Raw genomic sequence first — 5,932 nt, forward strand, 5'->3', positions numbered from 1 at the left:
TGAAGAAAAGTGGACTTTTTTGAGGATATTCATATGAAAAACTTAAAAGGAAAAACTGTAGTCAAAATGCACAGCTGGGAGAAAATGTACCATAAAACCTGTGAAAATCTGATACAGATTTACAAGAGAGGGAATAAAATCTCCATCTGTATTTGTTTTTTTTCCAAGGCATTCACAGCATTTAGGGTGACTGCTTAGGGCAGTCTTCCCCATTGTGCTGTTGCCATTGTTCCTTTGAATATTTTCTAACTCACTTCAGGCCAAAGTTCAACTCTTTATTAAAAAAACCCTGAACTTTTAAATAGGAACCACTTGAATCATATACCTGAAAAGTAACAGTGTTTGTGCTCAAAAATAAGAGGTAAGAAAAAATAATCAACATAGTAATTCCTAAACAAATAACAGCAGCAATTCTGCTTTCTCCAAAGGTGAATAAATTGCAGTTAGAAATGGAAAATATGAACAAGCAACATAAGGAAGAAGTTGACATCTATCAAAAAGACATAGAAACAAGAAAAGTAAATGAAAATAAACTTCGTGAAGAGGTGAGAGGTGTTAATTTTTACTGCAATTTATTTTTTTTTAGTTTAAAATGTTGTTCTGAAGCTTTAATATCCAGAGTCCTTGCTCATATTTCAGTCTTATCAACATAAATGGAACTTGTTTTGTATGCCTGTGAGCAAAGCTTTAGTACATTAGGTGCTTAGGTTGAAATATTTGAATATGTCTTTGACAATGAGAACTCCATTAAAAATTCCTTCTTTCAAGATATAGTTTAAAGAAATTCCACCCTTGGTATAAAGTCAGCCCAGTTAAATTAGATTATAACTTCTCCCATATTAGGATTTTTCCGCCCACACTTTTTTGATGGCAATGCTAAGAAACGTTAGGGCAGAGTGCTTGAAATGGCCTTTTGGTTTGCAGTGAGCTTGCCTGCCATGGCTGTACCTTTGATCTTGCCCATTTTAACAATCTGCAGAAAAGATGAGGGATTTGAAAGGGATCTTAAAAGCAAATAAAGCCCAAGTGGGACTGCAAACTTTGCACCCACAGCGGGAAGAAGAAATTGAGATTTAAAAGAAATATATTGTTATGTTGATGAATGAAATGCAATTTATTACTGACAGGTAGAAAAGATGAGGTTGCTTTGTGATGAAACTGCAATGATACAGAGAGAAACTGATGCCAGATGTCAGCACAAGATAACTGAGATGGTGGCACTGATGGAAAAGCACAAGGTCAGAGATTTTCCTGCTTGCTGTGGTTTGCAATGGGTGATACCATGTCAATACCATGTTTATAACTTGTGACACCACATTAATGACCTTTCCAAAGCAGAAACAGGCCTGAGTCTGGGAAAAGGAAGATGAACACATGCTGGACTTTGCATCATCTAAAATCAAATTCATTTGAAGAATATGAACACATTCCTATGGGCAGATACATTCCATTCATCTAAACTTCTGGGATTTTTAGATTTTTTTTTCAATTCAGGCTTCCTTTGATACCATCTGAATGCAATATTTTTCAGTATCAGTTTGGCCTCTTTCTCAGAGGTTACCTAGTGACTGTCAGCAGTTTAGCCTGACACATTTTAGTTTACCTTTCTATTCCTCATTTTGCAATATCTTTAGCAGCTACATTAATAAAGATGGCAAAGCTGGCTCTTAGTGCTGAGCACATATTGCTGCACAGAAATAAAGCACTCTCTGCCAGTCCACAAAATAATACTTGAATTGAGCATTTCCTGTTTTACAGTTTCTGCAGAAGCATCAATGAATCTTTTCTTTATGAATCTTAAGAGCCTGGTTTGAAAAAATGATGTTTTAAGACTGGATAACTCTATATTGCAACATTTAGTCACATGTTTTGAGTTTGTTGTTGGTTTGGTTTTTTTACCACAGAATGAATATGATAAAATGGTTGAAGAAAAAGATGCAGAGTTAAAAGTATATAAAATGAAACAGCAAAAGCAGTTCTCATCAGAAAGGGCACTGGTAAGGAGCACTTTGCAATGGTCAATAATTCAGTGAAGGGGCTGATGTCCTTGTGTAGTGGTTTTATACTGGCTAAGTGCCAGGCACACACAAAAAAACATTCACTCATTTTTCTCTGCTATTGTTGAGCAGAGGAGGGGAAAGAAAAATTCAAGGACTGAGTTGAGATAACGATTAGGAGAAAAACACTTTGAGGGTAAAGCAGATTCAAACTTAAATAGTGCAAAAAAATTATTATTTATAGAATTAAAAGTGAGTAATGATAATTAAACGAAACCCTTAAAACACCTTTTTTCCCAATCCCTCCCTCTTGCCCACCGACAGCACAGAGAGACAAAAGATGTGATCTTTGGTCAGTTTGTGACTTCTAAAGATCTTTTTTCAGTTTGCTTAGAGAGTTTCTTTTTCCTGCTGTGCTCTGGGGTCTTTCCCACCAGAGACATTCTCTGGGAACTCTTCCAGTGTGCTTTTAATTTTTACCCGCAGCAGTCCCACCCAACCTGCTGCTACAGATCTTATTCTGGGCGCTAAAAACTCCAAATGTTTCTAAAAATAAATTGCAGTAGCAGTGTGTTTGTGTCTGCTCCTCCAGGTAGTGGGTCGTGTTCTGACTCCGCACTTTGAATGGGAAACTTTTGTTTTCAATATTTAGATTGTGCCCTCTCACCCCTGTTCTATTGTGCCCTCTCACCCCTGTTCTCCCAAGGGTTTTAAGGTATTACCTTGAACACTTCTGATCAAGTACCTGTTTCTTACAGTGCTTCAGTCTTTGTTAAACAAGCTAAAGCAAAGCTTCAAGTATAGGGCTGAAAAGCAAATAGAATTATCTTGTGTATCTAATGAGTGTCCCTGTTAATTACTGCCTCACTTGGGACTGTTTTCCTTTTTCTGGGCTGTGCAGAGTTAACCCTGTCCTTTGTTTAACGGTTTGTAGGAAAATGAGCTGTCATGTTTGAAAAGGGAACTGTCCTCCCTTAAGGAACAGCTGAGAGCAGAAATGGAAGAAAAGGTGGAGTTTTTTATTCCCTGAGCAGTGGGGGTGAGAGGTGTGGCCTGGGCTTGTGCTGTGGGAGGAGTTGGGTAAGAAATGAAACTGAACAGAAAAACAGTGACTTTGGAATGCTGGGGTTGTGCTAAATCTGGTCATGTATTTGTGTGAACTTTGTAACAGTCTGTGATTATAGATTACATATAAATAAACAAACAACAAAACAAAACTCTCCTTGATTTTAGTTAATTTTAACTAGCCAAAGCAAAAAAGTTCCCTAAACTGAAGGGGTTTTTCAGTGACTTTGGAATGCTGGGGTTGTACCAAACCTGGTCATATTTTTGTGTGAACTTTGTAGCAGTCTGTGATTATAGACTGTGCTCTGTAATTAGACCAAGAAGATTTTTAACAACTGAATTCAAATCAATATTTCCTTGCTGTCACATAACTCTTTTGTATGAGAATCTTGTAAAAGAGCACTCTGGCAGTGTGATTCCTGAAAGTGAAAAGAAACACAAGGTAACTTTAACTTTTTAATTGCTTTTAGAATTTGGTAGTATTTATATGTGTAGAATCAACTGAAGTGCCATGATAATTTATTTCCATTCAACAAAAGACAGTAGAATGCTTTAGACTTAAAATTTTAAATTATAGAAAATACAAATTGATGTTCCTGGGACTCCTAAACCTTGTTTAGATCTATGCAGTGAATCTATTCATGTAAAAAATAGAAACTCTCCAAATTATATTCCTAGGAAAAAAAAAAAAAAAAAAAAAAAAGCCTTCTTCAGTACAGGAAGCCCCTTGGGCAGTCCAACATTGAAGTTTTGTAACTCCTAACAGTGAATTTTTCTTGTTGCATTTTTCTGCCTGTATTTCTTACTTCTCTGTAGATTATTTTTTTTCCCCCTGGGATAAGAAGGGATTTTAAAGGGTCACACCATTCCATGGAGATATGAGACAGCAGTTTCTGGAAGGGCTCCCAGTGTGTAATTTTTCTTGCTCAGTTGTTGATTTTTTTATGTCTCTAGAACTGATTTACTTAGTCTTAAAAGTGTCCATTTGTAAAGGCACTTTTCCTCTATGGAAGAGAAAAAAGCTGATACAGCTGTAAAAATGGTCAAAGGATCAAAGTAGTCCTGACTGCAGAACTGACCCTTCTTCCCTGTCAGGAGTTCACTTGTGATTTTCACATTGGAACAATGGAATCCAGCACCATTTTGATGTTTTCTGTCTAAAAAAGGACTGCACTGGACCATTCAATGCTTCTCAGTTTCACTTCTAGTGAAAAGACTATTTTAAGAAACACCAATCTTGATGTAGCTACCAATCTTTCTTTGAAAGCCTTTTCCTGCAGTTTTGTTTGTTCCCATTTTCTTTGATGTTTGATAGAGTCCAATGTAGTGGCTGCAGTTCAGAATAACCTGGATTTCTGCAGATAAGCATGGAGAACTTAAATACAATGTGCCATGAAACTCAGCTCTTCCATAGCTTCCCCTTCATTCTCCTCATTTGGTAACAAAAATAATATAAAAAATGATATTTCCACCCCACCCCACTTTGTTTGGGTCTTTGCTCCATCTCTGGATGGAAAGATCAGAGTTCCACCATTTCTCTCAGGTGAATTCTTGGACACTCAGACTGTAAACTGGGTCCTGAGTTTGGCTTTAGATTCCATACTTACCCCATAAAATGTAATCTAAAAATAGAAACTGTCGGAGGAAGGAGACCCAGACACCAATTGGTTCATCCAAGTCCAATTTATTGATCGAATACGGCGGGTTAAATATAGTTCTTAATAAGCTTCATACATATTGCAAAAGTTGAGCTCAGGATTGGTTAGTTACATATCAACAACTACACCTACTTTTACATTCTTGTGCTTATTCTTCTGTTACATTCTGCAGATATTCAGGACTAATCTCACCTCCCTTTCCTCATGTTGCAGCAAGGCCATCCGGCATTCTTGCCTGTCAGCAGTCACTGAATCAGAGACTGCTGACCTCCCTTTCAAGCTTAACCAGCGGCATTAAGTCAGTATGGCCTTTCTCAGCTAACCAACTCAATAAAATCCTCCACATTTCCCCCGTTTTCTTCTTAAGCAAGAAGATTAGTTTGCATTTTTGCTATCATACGACTGACCATGTTTTGAATACAATTAAAGACACAAGGCAAAATAAGCAAAAACAGTAAAACTACACCCAGTAGTCCTATAGCATAGATCACAAGGTTCCTTAGCCATGGCCCAAGTCCTAAGTTTTTAAGCCATTTGTCAATTCCTAAACCTTCTTCTTCCTTGAGATTGTGAAGTCCTTGTTGCAATTCTTTTATCTTAGTGTGAATGGACACCGAATGATCAGACAAATTCATACAACACATTCCCTCAAATTCTTCACATCCATGCCCTTGTGCTAAGAGCAAAAAGTCTACAGCAGCTCTATTTTGTAAAACAGCATGGTTAACACTTTGCACATCTGCAGTCATCATGTCCAGAATTTGGGATGTCTGGTTCAGCTCATTTCTTGTCCAGCACCCTAATTGTTTTGCTAAATTTATAGCCTTATTGGCAGATCCTCCTGGTAAAATAGTTGAAACTACTACTTGTTTGAATGTACCCCAAAACTTTGGGTCTCCTATCTGGCTGCAGTCCAAGTCATGTATACTACGCCTTTTCCTGTTTGATGCTTGACTGAGCTGCATTAGCAAGGATACATTAGGGTGAAACAAGGACAATTTTCCCAAATAACAGGGTCCACCCTGTGGCTTAGCTGGTACACCATTCCACGCCCTGTCTCCACAAATTAGAAATATTCCTGTAGGTAATTTCATTGGTGCCGTGATGTTTGTGCCGTTACATTGACTGTAATGCTGTGGAGAGAATTCACTCAAATTCAGGGATGAATCCAAGGTGGCCCATGTGTCTTTAGGTTGATTTAAATTTTGAACA

At 37.5% G+C, this 5,932-nt stretch overlaps 1 long non-coding RNA gene across 1 annotated transcript; it reads left to right on the top strand.

Annotated features, from left to right (window-relative positions):
• Positions 1-464: 464 nt before the first annotated feature.
• LOC128933503 (uncharacterized) lies at positions 465-1,941 on the top strand. Its single transcript, XR_008482788.1, has 3 exons — positions 465-545; positions 1,128-1,238; positions 1,905-1,941. It is a non-coding gene; the product is annotated as an uncharacterized LOC128933503 (long non-coding RNA).
• The last annotated feature ends 3,991 nt before the right edge of the window (positions 1,942-5,932 follow it).

This window comes from Melozone crissalis, unplaced genomic scaffold (genome assembly GCF_028551555.1).
Source record: "Melozone crissalis strain CALT ecotype California unplaced genomic scaffold, PUWL_Pcris_2 ptg000003l_1, whole genome shotgun sequence".
Lineage (NCBI taxonomy): Eukaryota > Metazoa > Chordata > Aves > Passeriformes > Passerellidae > Melozone > Melozone crissalis.